The sequence below is a fragment of the Anomaloglossus baeobatrachus genome, chromosome 2 (genome assembly GCF_048569485.1).
Source record: "Anomaloglossus baeobatrachus isolate aAnoBae1 chromosome 2, aAnoBae1.hap1, whole genome shotgun sequence".
Classification (NCBI taxonomy): domain Eukaryota; kingdom Metazoa; phylum Chordata; class Amphibia; order Anura; family Aromobatidae; genus Anomaloglossus; species Anomaloglossus baeobatrachus.
The window spans coordinates 661354989-661370529 of record NC_134354.1 but is presented as its reverse complement, the minus strand read 5'-3'; the positions used below and the strand labels follow the sequence as shown (position 1 = coordinate 661370529).

The 15541-nt window shown below is 43.1% G+C and overlaps 1 long non-coding RNA gene across 1 annotated transcript in view; it reads left to right on the top strand.

The window, feature by feature from the left end:
* Nucleotides 1-15541, top strand: part of LOC142290506 (uncharacterized) — a 200121-nt gene that overhangs the window by 167287 nt on the left and 17293 nt on the right. The window contains exon 4 of the long non-coding RNA XR_012750327.1: nucleotides 3510-3581. This is a non-coding gene — a long non-coding RNA (uncharacterized LOC142290506). The remainder of the gene's footprint in view (nucleotides 1-3509; nucleotides 3582-15541) is intronic.

The following is a 15541-nucleotide window of genomic DNA, read 5'->3' as shown; positions in this document are numbered from 1 at the left end:
TTTTATTTTCTTTACACTTTTTTATCTCTAAATTTGGGATGCGTCTTATAATCCGGTGCATCTTATATAATGAAAAATGCGGTAAATAGTGATTGTTAATTTAGTGATAGGTGACCTTTTTTGCAATTTTATCACACTTGAAATTTCTGTTACTATTTTCTAGTTCAATATGGGGCAGGAAGAATGATGTTATTCAAAAGTACACCTCGTCTTGCATCAAACAAGCCCTCATATGGCTATATGAGTTATGGCTCTTGGAAAAAGGGGAGGAAAAAATAAAAAACGGGAAATCACCAGGGGGAGGAGGTGTGAAGGAGTTAATGCTTCACAGTGGGCATTACACATATAGAAACCATCTGCTCACTTTTTCTGTGTCTCACAAAAACATGACAGTTGGTACAAAAAATCTCTGAGCTTGACTCATTGAATCACAGTACATATTTAATCTGACCTAAATTCCAGTCCCTTGTGTCACTTTTTTTAATTTGCGTTACTCAATGGTCAGGGGCATAACGATAGCGGTCGCAGAGATCGTCACTGCAACTGCGCCCTCCAGAGGAGCAGCCGGCTTCTCTCTGTGAGAAAGGAGCTGCGCTGTTCAGTGGCAGACCACGTGGCTGCTATGGGGCCCATGAATTAGGGGGTGGCACCGGGTCCCACTTACCCGAGGGCCCTTGTCAGTCATCGCACAAAATAATGATAAAAGCTTGAGCAGAGCGCTCTACTCCATTCTTCATCATTCTCCCCCTGTGCCTACGCGTGACATCTTACTGTAGCAGAGCGCGGTGACCTCACTACAGTGCACCTGCTGTGCTGAGACATGCAGAGCGCAGGACACTGACCGGAGCAGCGAGCGAATGAGGAGAGGTGAGCACTTGTTTATTTATTTTAATTAGTGAGTACATGGTGGCCAGAGGCCTATGGGGTGCATGAAACAGTATGGTGGCTGCATAACAGAATATGAAAGAAACCTTATACATTGATTATGGGGCTGCATTATAATACATGGAGGCCTATGGGGTGCATTAAATGGTATGGAAGCTGCATAATATAATATGGAGGCCTATGGGGCTGCATTAAATGGCATAATTTTTTTTTTTAAATAAATCAAATAATTATAAATAAAAAACCGTGGGATACCCTCTATTTTTCATAACCAGCCAAAGTACAGCAGAGAGCTGACGGAAGCAGCCTACAGCTGTTGCTGTTTCTGTGCTGGATATGAAAAATGGCGGAGGGCCATGTCATTTTTTTACCAAAAAAAAATAAAAAACAGCTGTCCAAGCTAGCTATCACTCTATCAAGCTATTCTCTTATTTCTTTCTATCTATTCTATATGTTCTTTCTTATTATCTAGTCTATATGTTCTTTCTATCTGTTATATATGTTCTTTCTATCTATTTATTCTTTCTATTTTTTCCATCTGTCTATTCTACCGTAGCTATTGACCAATTATTCTATCCTATCATATTTTATTTTTCCTTTAAAAAAATGCACTGACAAAAATGCATTGAAAACGCATCAAAAATGTATTGAAAACACATCAAAAACGCATCGAAAATGCATGCATTTTTTTTTTCAAAAGCAGTGTTTACAGTTGTCAAGTCAGCCAGAGGGTGCATTTGTTTTTGTCAAATCAAGAACGCAGCGTGTGGACATACCCTTATGGTCGAATTGCTGCAAAGAAGCCACTACTGACAGTTGCGTAACTAGAATTTGATTGGCCCTGGTTCAAACTTTGGACGTGGGTCCCCCAACAATACTACGACACTCGGGGTGCGGGATAATGATGCCGACACTCAGGGTACAGTATAATTATGCTGTACCCGGCTTTTCCCGTTGCCCTGGTGCGGTGGCAATCAGAGTAATAAGGAGTGAATGGCAGCCAACAGCAGCCACTAAGTCCTAGATTAGTAATGGCAGTCGTCTATGAGACCCTGCCCCCATCACTAATCTGTAAGTGAAAGTAAGAAAAAACACATACACCCCCAAAATCCTTAATTTGGAATGAAATATAAAAAAACCTTCTTTCACCACTTTATTAACCTCTAAACCCCCCTGCAGGTCTGAGGTAATCCACACGAGGTCCACGGTGACTCAGCTCTGCTACATCCCTGTCCTGTCACAGCGAGCACCATAGAGCATGACTGTCCACTGACAGCAGACAAAGACACAGCTGCGCAATGAGAATGTGAAGCTTTATCTTGGCTGGTATCAAAATTGAGTGGGACTGCATGCCTTTTTTTAATTTATTTGTTTATTTATTGTAATGTACGATATAGACTCGCCCACTAGCTGTGATTGGTTGCAGTCAAACAGCTGTCACTCAGCGTGGGGTCGCGTCTGACTGCAACCAATCATAGGTGCCGGTGGGTGAGGAAAGCAGTGAATATGAGATAAGCCTAATGAGCGGCTGGCACTTTCAGAAGCAGTAGATGCCGAGGGAGCAGTGTGACAGCCGCGTCGGTGATTGGTGAGTATGAACTGGAGAGCGACAGAGAGAGAGAGAGAATAGAGAAAAGTTGGTGACCTGCATTTTTGTTCACAAGAACGGATTCAATATGCAACCAAAACGCAGTGCAAATGCACAGCTAAACATTTTGGTTGCATTTTGACACACTTCATTCATTTCAATGGATGGAAAATGTTCACAAAACGCAATGATAAAGTGACATGCTGCTTTTTTTTTAGGCAATGATTTTGACTAATATTTGTCAAACAAAACGCTGTCGAAAAAAAAGCAACGTGCGCTTGGAATTTCTGATTTATAATAGACTTTGCTGGGGAAGCAAAATGCATGCATTTTGTCAATGACACAATGCTGTTTAAAACGCAACCAAAACGCAACCAAAACGCAAGAAAAAATGCAACGTGCGCACATGGCCTAAAGGCCTGCTTCTTGCAGCGTCCTGTAGACAATATAATTTGAGATGTGGTTGCTACTTGATGTCTGTACATGATTTATGAGGGCTATTGTTTGAGGTGCTGTCAGTTTGTAGTTTCTGAGGTTGCTATTTTGGATAAACTTATCTTCTGCACCAAAAGTGTTGATCTTTCTTTCCTAGGGTGATAATCCTGAGAGACAGTTACATCATAGTAATTGTTGGTTTTCATGACTGCATTTGAGGATACCTTCAAGGTTCTAGCAATTTTCCAGACTGACTTACCTTCATGTTTTCAACTAATGATGGACTGTTTTTTTTGTTTACTTGGATAAGTGGTTCTTGTCATATTCTGATTTAGAACAGTTCTAGAATAGGGCTCAACACTATATTAAACTGTGCATCAACAATGGCTCTGCAAAAAACACTCCACACCATGTGGTTGCAAGCATTTTTTGAAGGTCAGTTTCTTACCTGATGAACATGCTTCAGAGAATGCCAAGGGATTGTAAAGCTATCATCAGAGTAAATTATGGACTCCTTGCGGAATCTCTAGGTTTAGCGCATTTTTTTGTTTGTTTCACTTGTCTTTCTTTACAGCCTGACTTAATATGTGTTTCTTTCTAGAATTATTGTCTTCAGTCTGAATCTACAATGTGCCCATTCCAATATGAGCAAGGAAAACTATTGCATAAATAGGTAAGTCCAAACTCGAGTCTTGACTGATATTGAGAATAAACTCATAAACTCAAACCCCTCGGTATATGCTACACTGAACAAATGTATTTGCCTTCTACTGTTTGGGGTGTTGTTTTTACTTGTTTTTTAATTAAAGGATATTTCTGGGCTAAAAAAAAAAATATCTGACTGTCATGTAATGAGTCCCCAGGACTGACAAATGTACAAAAAAAAATCAAATATATATTCTTACAGTTGTATCTGTAGCAAAGATACCTAAAGTCCTAATTGCCCCCCTTTGCTTAAAAAAGTATGATGCTCCCACAACCTCCTATATACAGTTTGGTGGCCCACCACAGCTCTCTATGCAAAGCATGATGGCCCCACAGTACTTATATATATATATACAGTTAGGTTCAGAAATATTTGGACAGTGACACAATTTTCGCGAGTTGGGCTCTGCATGCCACCACATTGGATTTGAAATGAAACCTCTACAACAGAATTCAAGTGCAGATTGTAACGTTTAATTTGAAGGTTTGAACAAAAATATCTGATAGAAATTGTAGGAATTGTACACATTTCTTTACAAACACTCCACATTTTAGGGGGTCAAAAGTAATTGGACAAATAAACCAAACCCAAACAAAATATTTTTATTTTCAATATTTTGTTGCGAATCCTTTGGAGGCAATCACTGCCTTAAGTCTGGAACACATGGACATCACCAAAGGCTGGGTTTCCTCCTTCTTAATGCTTTGCCAGGCCTTTACAGCCGCAGCCTTCAGGTCTTGCTTGTTTGTGGGTCTTTCCGTCTTAAGTCTGGATTTGAGCAAGTGAAATGCATGCTCAATTGGGTTAAGATCTGGTGATTGACTTGGCCATTGCAGAATGTTCCACTTTTTTGCACTCATGAACTCCTGGGTAGCTTTGGCAGTATGCTTGGGGTCATTGTCCATCTGTACTATGAAGCGCCGTCCGATCAACTTTGCGGCATTTGGCTGAATCTGGGCTGAAAGTATATCCCGGTACACTTCAGAATTCATCCGGCTACTCTTGTCTGCTGTTATGTCATCAATAAACACAAGTGACCCAGTGCCATTGAAAGCCATGCATGCCCATGCCATCACGTTGCCTCCACCATGTTTTACAGAGGATGTGGTGTGCCTTGGATCATGTGCCGTTCCCTTTCTTCTCCAAACTTTTTTCTTCCCATCATTCTGGTACAGGTTGATCTTTGTCTCATCTGTCCATAGAATACTTTTCCAGAACTGAGCTGGCTTCATGAGGTGTTTTTCAGCAAATTTAACTCTGGCCTGTCTATTTTTGGAATTGATGAATGGTTTGCATCTAGATGTGAACCCTTTGTATTTACTTTCATGGAGTCTTCTCTTTACTGTTGACTTAGAGACAGATACACCTACTTCACTGAGAGTGTTCTGGACTTCAGTTGATGTTGTGAACGGGTTCTTCTTCACCAAAGAAAGTATGCGGCGATCATCCACCACTGTTGTCATCCGTGGACGCCCAGGCCTTTTTGAGTTCCCAAGCTCACCAGTCAATTCCTTTTTTCTCAGAATGTACCCGACTGTTGATTTTGCAACTCCAAGCATGTCTGCTATCTCTCTGATGGATTTTTTCTTTTTTTTTCAGCCTCAGGATGTTCTGCTTCACCTCAATTGAGAGTTCCTTAGACCGCATGTTGTCTGGTCACAGCAACAGCTTCCAAATGCAAAACCACACACCTGTAATCAACCCCAGACCTTTTAACTACTTCATTGATTACAAGTTAACGAGGGAGACGCCTTCAGAGTTAATTGCAGCCCTTAGAGTCCCTTGTCCAATTACTTTTGGTCCCTTTAAAAAGAGGAGGCTATGCATTACAGAGCTATGATTCCTAAACCCTTTCTCCGATTTGGATGTGAAAACTCTCATATTGCAGCTGGGAGTGTGCACTTTCAGCCCATATTATATATATAATTGTATTTCTGAACATGTTTTTGTAAACAGCTAAAATAACAAAACTTGTGTCACTGTCCAAATATTTCTGGACCTAACTGTATATATATATATATATATATAGATAGTATGATGCCCCATAGCTCCCTGTGTACAATATTATGGCCCCCACAGCTCCATATATATATGTATACAGACAGTGGGTACGGAAAGTATTCAGACCTCCTTACATTTTTCACTCTTTGTTTCATTGCAGCCATTGGCAGAGAATTACAGGGGTCTGAATAGTTCCATACCCACTGTATATATATATATATATATAGATATATAGTATAATGGCTCCCACAGTTCCCTATATACAGTATGATGGCCACCACAGTCCTCTGTATTTGGTATGATGGTATGATGTCCCCATCATCCCCTATATACAGTATGATATCCTACAGCTCCGTATATACAGTGTGATAGCCCTACAGTGTCCTATACACAGTATGATGCCCGAACCATTCCTTATATACAGTATGACTTCCCCAAAGCAACCAATAGACAGTATGATGCCCCCACAGCTCATCATGAAGTTTCTTCATTCCAGAAAGGCTTTAATAATCTGTGCCCTTAAAACCTATTTATTTGATTAGCAAAATTTAAATAATTGTTGTATATAAACTTAATTTTTATTCCTTTCACATTAATTAATTACTAAATTGGCAAGAAAAGGTTAATCCAGGTAGACTATTGCATAATCTATACTACCTCCGTAAAACTTGATTTATCATCAGTAATAGGAAGAACTCCAGACTTTGAAGCAGGATACAGACATTTTCAGCCATGTGTGACATGTGCTGACAAACGTAATGTGCTACTGTACAAGGTTGGCAGTAGCCGCCACGTCTAATGCAGTGACATGTTCAGTGGAGAGAGGACTCCAGCAACACACGTGATGAAGGCCAGAGTCCCAACTTTGCACTTTGATGTTTCATTACTACTTAATAGTTTATTTTATTCAGCATGCATCACAATTTTAATATGAAATAGAATACTGCTTATTTTGCATTATTGGAAAGTTTTTATACAAATAAAAACCTAAGTTCCACAATTGTCAAACGTGGGATGTCACCTGAATGTGCATTTCCGTCTTATAAACTTCACATAAATGGAGAACCCCTGCTGTCCTAGGATTGAAAACAATGGTTCTATTTAGTGCCCAAAATATGAGGTTTTGATTGATCTCATGAAGGGGTGAAAACATAAGAAAGATCTATCGTACATGTATGGTACAGCGGGAAGTACGTTCCTGCAAGCTGCCATACATGTATAGTGCAATGATCGTGTTGGCTCACTAGCAGAGGCGGAGAAATCATCAACGGGTGTCAGCTATGTAGCTGACACCCTTCAGTAATGCCCACAATCGATGCTTACGCCCATCGCGGGTAATTAATTCTTCTGATGCTGCTGTCAATAGCGACAGCGACATTTATCTGCTTCATAGAGGAAAAGAGTTCTCATTTTGCTTTGATTGGTACAATGTGATATGCCAATGGTCCCCATGGTGACCCCAGGCCAAACAATGGTCACATTGTCACCAAGGTACAATGCCCTAATGCCTCCTGACTGTGTCAGATTGACAGATCTAATAATCTTTTGCTTACATCTGAAGGGTCAATGTAAAGCAATATATATATATATATATATATATATATATATATATATATATACACACAGCACAGACCAAGAGTTTAGACACATCTTCTCATTCAAAGAGTTTTCTTTATTTTCATGACTCTGAAAATTGGAAATTCACACAAACACAAACCGGATGGAATAGCATGCCGCTGCAAGATGCTGTGGTAGCCATGCTGGTTCAGTATGCCTTCAATTTTGAATAAATCCCCAACAGTATCACCAGCAAAGCACTCCCACACCATCACACCTCCTCCTCCATGCTTCATGGTGGGAACCAGGCATGTAGAGTCCATCCGTTCACTTTTTCTGCGTCGCACAAAGACACGGTGGTTGGATCCAAAGACCTTAAATTTGGACTCATCAGACCAAAGCACAGATTTTCACTGGTCTAATCTCCATTCCTTGTGTTCTTTAGCCCAAACAAGTCTCTTCTGCTTATATATATATATATATATATATATATATATATATATACACACACAGCACAGACCAAGAGTTTAGACACATCTTCTCATTCAAAGAGTTTTCTTTATTTTCATGACTCTGAAAATTGGAAATTCACATTGAAAGCATCAAAACTATGAATTAACACATGTGGAATGAAATACTTAACAAAAAAGTGTGAAACAACTGAAAATATGTCTTACATTCTAGGTTCTTAAAAGTAGCCACCTTTTGCTTTGCTTACTGCTTTGCACACTCTTGGCATTCTCTTGATGATCTTCAAGAGGTAGTCACCAGAAATGGTCTTCCAACAGTCTTGAAGGAGTTCCCAGAGATGCTTAGCACTTGTTGGCCCTTTTGCCTTCACTCTGCGGTCCAGCTCACCCCAATCCATCTCGATTGGGTTCAGGTCTGGTGACTGTGGAGGCCAGGTCATCTCCTTCTTAGTCAAATAGCCCTTCCACAGCCTGGAGGTGTGTTTGAGGTCATTGTCCTGTTGAAAAATAAATGATGGTCCAATTAAAAACAAACCGGATGGAATAGCATGCCGCTGCAAGATGCTGTGGTAGCCATGCTGGTTCAGTATGCCTTCAATTTTGAATAAATCCCCAACAGTATCACCAGCAAAGCACTCCCACACCATCACACCTCCTCCTCCATGCTTCATGGTGGGAACCAGGCATGTAGAGTCCATCCGTTCACTTTTTCTGCGTCGCACAAAGACACGGTGGTTGGATCCAAAGACCTTAAATTTGGACTCATCAGACCAAAGCACAGATTTTCACTGGTCTAATCTCCATTCCTTGTGTTCTTTAGCCCAAACAAGTCTCTTCTGCTTGTTGCCTGTCCTTAGCAGTGGTTTCCTAGCAGCTATTTTACCATGAAGGCCTGCAGCACAAAGTCTCCTCTTAACAGTTGTTCTAGAGATGTATCTGCTGCTAGAACCCTGTGTGGCATTGACTTGGTCTCTAATCTGAGTTGCTGCTAACCTGCGATTTCTGAGGCTGGTGACTCGGATAAACTTATCCTCTGCAGCAGACGTGACTCTTGGTCTTCCTTTCCTGGGGTGGTCCTCATGTGAGCCAGTTATTTTGTAGCGTTTGATGGTTTTTGCCACTGCACTTGGGGACACTTTCAAAGTTTTCACAATTTTTCGGGCTGACTTTTATTTCTTAAAGTAATGATGGCCACTCCTTTTTCTTTACTTACCTGCTTTTTACTTGCATAATACAAATTCTAACAGTCTATTCAGTAGGACTATCAGCTGTGTATCCACCAGACTTCTGCACAACACAACGGATGGTCCGAACCCCATTTATAAGGCAAGAAATCCCACTTATTAAACCTTAAAGGGCACACCTGTGAAGTGAAAACCATTTCCGGTGACTACCTCTTGAAGCTCATCAAAAGAATGCCAAGAGTGTGCAAAGCAGTAATCAAAGCATAAAAAGAATAAAAAATCCAGAAAATCATATTGTGTGATTTTAAATAATTAATTTGCATTTTATTGCATGGAATAAGTATTTGATCACCTACCAACCAGCAAGAATACTGGCTCTCACAGACCTGTTATTTCTTCTTTAAGAAGCCCTCCTACTCTACACTCATTACCTGTATTAATTGCACCTGTTTGACTTCATTACCTGTATAAAAGACACCTGTCCACACACTAAATCAATTACACGCCAACTTCTCCACCATAGCCAAGACCAAAGAGCTGTCTAAGGACACCAGGGACAAAATTGTAGCCCTGAACAAGTCTAGGATGGGCTACAGGACCATAGGCAATGAAGAAAAACAAAAAGCCAGCACTAAATGTGCACTTCAGCACTAAAAATTCCAAACTGTACTTATTATAAAAATTTTTGAGATTTTTGGCAAAAAATTGCAATTTCTTGAGCTGCCTCACCACGTCACGGCAAATCTCGTTTGAGGCAGTCCTACACTAAAATATTTTTATAAAATGTGCCATACGGCCTCACATATGAATAGTAGAACTGCTCTTAGCAGCACTCACCTAGTCTATTTCAATCCCGTACCCATGACTGAGTCATGGCTGTGGGCGGGACAGGTCCAAGCAAATGCTGCATGAAGTAAATAGCCTGTGGACAAGGCCTGATGACAATGTGAACAGTCACCAGCCGCCAAAATCTAGACAGATGGAATACATCCCAAATTGGGGTGCATAGCTTGGTGGGGGTCAGCCACCGACCAATTCAATGAAGAAAAACAAAAAGCCAGCACTAAATGTGCACTTCAGCACTAAAAATTCCAAACTGTACTTATAAAAATTTTTGAGATTTTTGGCAAAAAATTGCAATTTCTTGAGCTGCCTCGCCACGTCAAGGCAAATCTCATTTGAGGCAGTCCTACACTAAAATATTTTTATAAAATGTGCCATACGGCCTCACATATGAATAGTAGAACTGCTCTTAGCAGCACTCACCTGGTCTATTTCAATCCCGTACCCATGACTGAGTCATGGCTGTGGGCGGGACAGGTCCAAGCAAATGCTGCATGAAGTAAATAGCCTGTGGACAAGGCCTGATGACAATGTGAACAGTCACCAGCCGCCAAAATCTAGACAGATGGAATACATCCCAAATTGGGGTGCATAGCTTGGTGGGGGTCAGCCACCGACCAATTCAATGAAGAAAAACAAAAAGCCAGCACTAAATGTGCACTTCAGCACTAAAAATTCCAAACTGTACTTATTATAAAAATTTTTGAGATTTTTGGCAAAAAATTGCAATTTCTTGAGCTGCCTCGCCACGTCACGGCAAATCTCATTTGAGGCAGTCCTACACTAAAATATTTTTATAAAATGTGCCATACGGCCTCACATATGAATAGTAGAACTGCTCTTAGCAGCACTCACCTGGTCTATTTCAATCCCGTACCCATGACTGAGTCATGGCTGTGGGCGGGACACGTCCAAGCAAATGCTGCATGAAGTAAATAGCCTGTGGACAAGGCCTGATGACAATGTGAACAGTCACCAGCCGCCAAAATCTAGACAGATGGAATACATCCCAAATTGGGGTGCATAGCTTGGTGGGGGTCAGCCACCGACCAATTCAATGAAGAAAAACAAAAAGCCAGCACTAAATGTGCACTTCAGCACTAAAAATTCCAAACTGTACTTATTATAAAAATTTTTGAGATTTTCGGAGCCGACAATTCAATATTCATGGTTTTCCCCGCCCACCGGCGTGTGTTGGTTGCAGCTAGACACGCCCCCATCCTGAGTGGCAGCATGTCAGCTAACTGCAACCAATCACAGGCGCCAGGATGGCCGGTGGGCGGGGAAAGCAGTTCACTGTCGGTCACGGTGGTAAACACACTCGGCAGCACAGTTATAGCGCTCGGCTGCAGCCCCAGCTGTCACGCAGTATCTGTGCTGTTTATCCAGTGCCCGGAGACACACGTGCGAGGCTGCCGGGTGCTGTCAGAGCCCCTCGCACGTGTGATTCCAATAAAAGTAAAAAAAAACAAAAAAAAAAAAAAACGACGTGCGGTCCCCCTAATCTTCACATCCAGCCAAGATCACGCCGGCTGGGGGCTGGTATATCCTCAGTCCGCAGCCGTCCGGTATGTCGCATCTGTTAGATGTGACATGCCGGTGTGCGATACCGGCTCTTCCCGCTGGCGTGCGGTGCCAGTCGGGGTAATAGCAGGGGTTAATAGCGGCACATAGCTGCTGCTAAACCGTAGGTTTATGATTGTACAGGCGTCTGTCAGATACCTGCATCACACAAACCTGTAAGTGACAGTAAATAAACACAGACACACAGAAAAATCCTTCATTTGAAATAAAATACAAAACACTCCTCCTTCACCACTTTATTAACCCCAAACACCCTGCAGCTCCGACGTAATCCACAGGAGAAGTCCCGCGGCGACACATCCGGCTCTGCTACATCTCAGAGCGAGCAGCCATAGAGCACGACCGCCCGCTCTGAGTGCAGTCTATTACTGAGCCGCAATAAGCGATGACCGAGGCAGAGAGTGTCACAGGCTGGGAGGCGCGTCAGCCAGGAACCAATCACAGCTGAGAGGATGGCCGGTGGGCGGGGAAAACACGGAAAGCTGTGAGACTGCGTGCACAGCACAGGAAGTGAAAGCGTGACCCGGAAGCAAGTGTGCCACCATGACAGAGTCTTGTAAGTATGAAACGCTATTTATTTATTGATTTTTAACATTTTTATTAATTGCCAATTCCGGATCGTGCAGCCGGAATCCCGGGCCCAGATCGGGCCCGGGAATAGTGCTGAAACCGCGCGGATCCGTACTTTTACAGCCCGGGCCCGCTCAGCCCTAGTCACCACAAAGATGCAGCTAAAAAAAAAGCTGCAATGTGCGGACAGCAAAAATGAAATCCCATAGACTTTGCTGGGGAAGGAAATGCATGCAGTTTTGGGACTAAAACTGCACGCAAAAAATGTAGAAAAACACGGCAAAACAATGTAGCTTGCGCACAAGACCTTAGGCCCAGTGTGCACACTATGTAGTTTTGATGCGTATTTTCAGATCTCTGCAGCAAAATCTGCATGTCCATTGTGAAGCCAGCAAAGTCTATGAGAATTCAGAAGTGCTGTGCCCACGTTGCTTATTTTTCCCTTGCGTATTTGGTGCAGATTTGGTGCAGAAAAAAAGAAATCTGCACCAAATACGCAAGGGAAAAATACTCAACGTGAGCACAGCACTTCTGAATTCTTATAGACTTTGCTGGCTTCACAATGGACAAGCAGATTTTGTTGCAGATTTCTGAAAATCTGCGTTAAAATCCACGTCAAAATACTCAGCGTGGGCACAGGGTCTTAAAGTGTTCTTTCCACTTCCCTCTGACCAGCATGCACTTATGTAACTTTATAGAAAATCACAGCAGATTTCACTTTCCTATTCAGTAGGCGACTTCAAAGACATGTATAATATATCAAGCTTTATATGTCTCTTTTCCTTAGGTCCCTATGGTGGATGAATACTTCCGGATCCATCTGACACTGCACACTGATGGGCGAATACCTCCCAAGCATATACACACAGTAGTGTCCACAAGCACAGTGTGAACATAGGGGGGCTTTACACGTTGCGACATCGCTTCCGAAATATCGTCGGGGTCACGTCGATAGTGACACACATTCAGCGCCGGTAACGACATCGCAACGTGTAAATCCTAAATGCGACGATAAATGATCGCAAAAGCATCGAAAATCAGTGTCTGTGTAGCGTCGTTAATTTTCATAATGTCGGGTCGACCGCAGGTACTATGTTGTTTGTCGTTCCTGCAGCTCCACACATCGCTGTGTGTAAACCCTCAGAAGCGACAAACATCACCTTACCTGCGTCCTGATGGCAATGCGGAAGGGAGAAGGTGGGCGGGATGTTATGTCCCGCTCATCTCCGTCCCTCCGCTTCTATTGGCCGGCCGATTAGTGACGTCGCAGTGACGTCACTGTGACGCCGAAGGCACCCCCCCCTTGAAGGAGGGATAGTTCGGCAGTCACAGCGACGTCGCCGAGCAGGTATGTGTGTGTGAAGCTGCCATAGCGATAATGTTCGCTACGGCAGCAATCACCACATATCGAACGTGCGACGGGGGCGGGTGCTATCGCGCTGAACATCTCTAGCAATTGCTAGCGATGTTGCAACGTGTAAAGCCTGCCTTAGTCTAGTTCGGGATGCTGCCAGAACAGTTTCAACTGATCTTAAGAGTGTCTGACAAAGCCCAACTTATATTGAGATGAGTTGTCAATTGTTAGTGTGGAGACACAGGGCTCAGTGGGTGCTCTCGTCCACTAAAACCCGCCGCCTTTAGAAAGACAGCGTGGCTCAGGGCTCATCCCAACTGAACGCCGGCCTCCTTAACCGTGGGCGTAACACTACTCAGACAACACAGGGTGAGGGAATCACAATAATTAGACTTTATTGGATCCCCAAACAATTAACGGCACATAACACATAACCCACAAAACACAAATGTGACAGGCAACAGAGTCTCACCCTTCCGCTGGCTTACCAGGGATTTAGAATGTCTATGCCTTAGAGGTCCCAGGGCTAATTACTCCAATCCAGCAGCACCCCACTTTTGGCGGGCACCCACTGAGAAAGGAATAATGCCAGATTTAGGAAGCTGTGTGAGGTCTGCAAAGTCTGTAGCAGGTGACTGAACTGTCCCAACCTGAGTGTCCTCCTTAGGTATTCCTGGTATGATGATATAATCCTGGCAGCCGGAGTTGAAATCCCTAGGCTGTGGATATGGTCTCCAACCGGAACCAGAGTCCCTAGATTGAAGCCATAAGATATCCTGATCCTCTAGTCAGCTCCTAAGAGCTTAGACTGGATCCATCAGCATCCATCAACAACAACCGGGTGGCTTAAAGAAATCCCTTTTATAGCCACAGCCTTCCACTTGGATACACTGCGTCCTCATCGATTGGTTGGACAAGATCGCCTCTCCCATTGGACGAATCTCAAGCTGCATGAACAATGTTCACCCAAATGATGTCTACAGAAAGACTGAGGGTATACATGTAGTCTGGAATGCACAGACTAGATAATGGCTACTAAGGTAATCACATTAGCAATACACAACTACAATACAATGATTACGGGAAGAGTCTGGAAAAACAATAGCTAAGCAAACATGAGATAGCACACAGAAGACCAATACGTCTGGCTAAATGTTAAGAAATTTAACCCCTGCTAGACATTGACAGGGTCCATGTCGTCACAGTTAGGTCTTGGAAAGCCCTTTAAATAATCTATGCTGCACATGTCTCCAGAAGAACAAGTTGTGCACTATCTATTGGACACTACAATGGCATATTTGCAATTTTCATTCTGCGACATCCATTGTGCACTAATTTTGGAAAATGCCAGTGTGCTCAAATTTATCACTATACCCCTAGATGATTTCCCTGAGAGTACTTTGCAAAGTGGGACCACTTTGTGGGGATTTCTGCTGTTATGGAATCTATGAGACTCTACAAATCCCTTCAGGAAACTGCTCCCTAAGGCTATGAGAACACTTTGCGTTCTATTCCGCAGCGTGTAAGTCACTGCATATGCGTCTCAGAACGCAGCCGAAAAAGCTCCGTTCTGAGACACATTCCTGGAGAATTCATGCATTCTGGATGCTTTCTCTCCCATAGACAGAGTGGGAAAAGCATCCAGAACGCAGATTTTCACAGTGCGGTCCCACTTGGCTCTGCAGCATCCCCATAGACTTGCAGCAGAGCCGAGTGGGACTGCACTGTCAAAAAGAGCATGGCTGGCTGCGAGACAGTGCCGCACGATCAGAATGAACTCGGATGAACTTCACCCGCCTTCATTGTGATCGCGCGGCTCTATGTGTGTGCCACGGCTTGATTTGCGGTCACACGTGAAGGACTCACCTGTGATCGCAAATCCCCTGAGTGACTGCAGTGAGACGCGTGATCAGCTTTCACTCAGGTTACTTGCGGCCACAGCTGCAGTCCTCCACCTGAGAGAGGTGGCCGCGAGTAACCTCAGTGACAGCACAGCTGATCGCGCGACTCACTTCAGTTGCTGCATGGAGCTCACAGGAGCGGCGGTGTTCTACTGCTACTCCTGTCAGCTTCCGATGTAGCAGAGCTGAAAGCATCGTGGGATCTTGCGTTGATTATGTCAGACCTGGAGTTGTTTTTGAGGGGTTAATAAAGTGGTGAAAGAGGGTGTTTTTTTGTCTTTCATTCCAAATAAAGGATTTTTTGGTTGTGTGTGTTTATTGTCTTTAACTTACAGGTGTTATGATCCGGAACCATGGAAGACCATCACAAATCATTGGCAAAAAGGTGACAAGAGCATTGGCAACTAATCTGGCCGCCATCCCCTTACTAACCAACACAACTAGAAGTAGCCGAGGGGTGAAC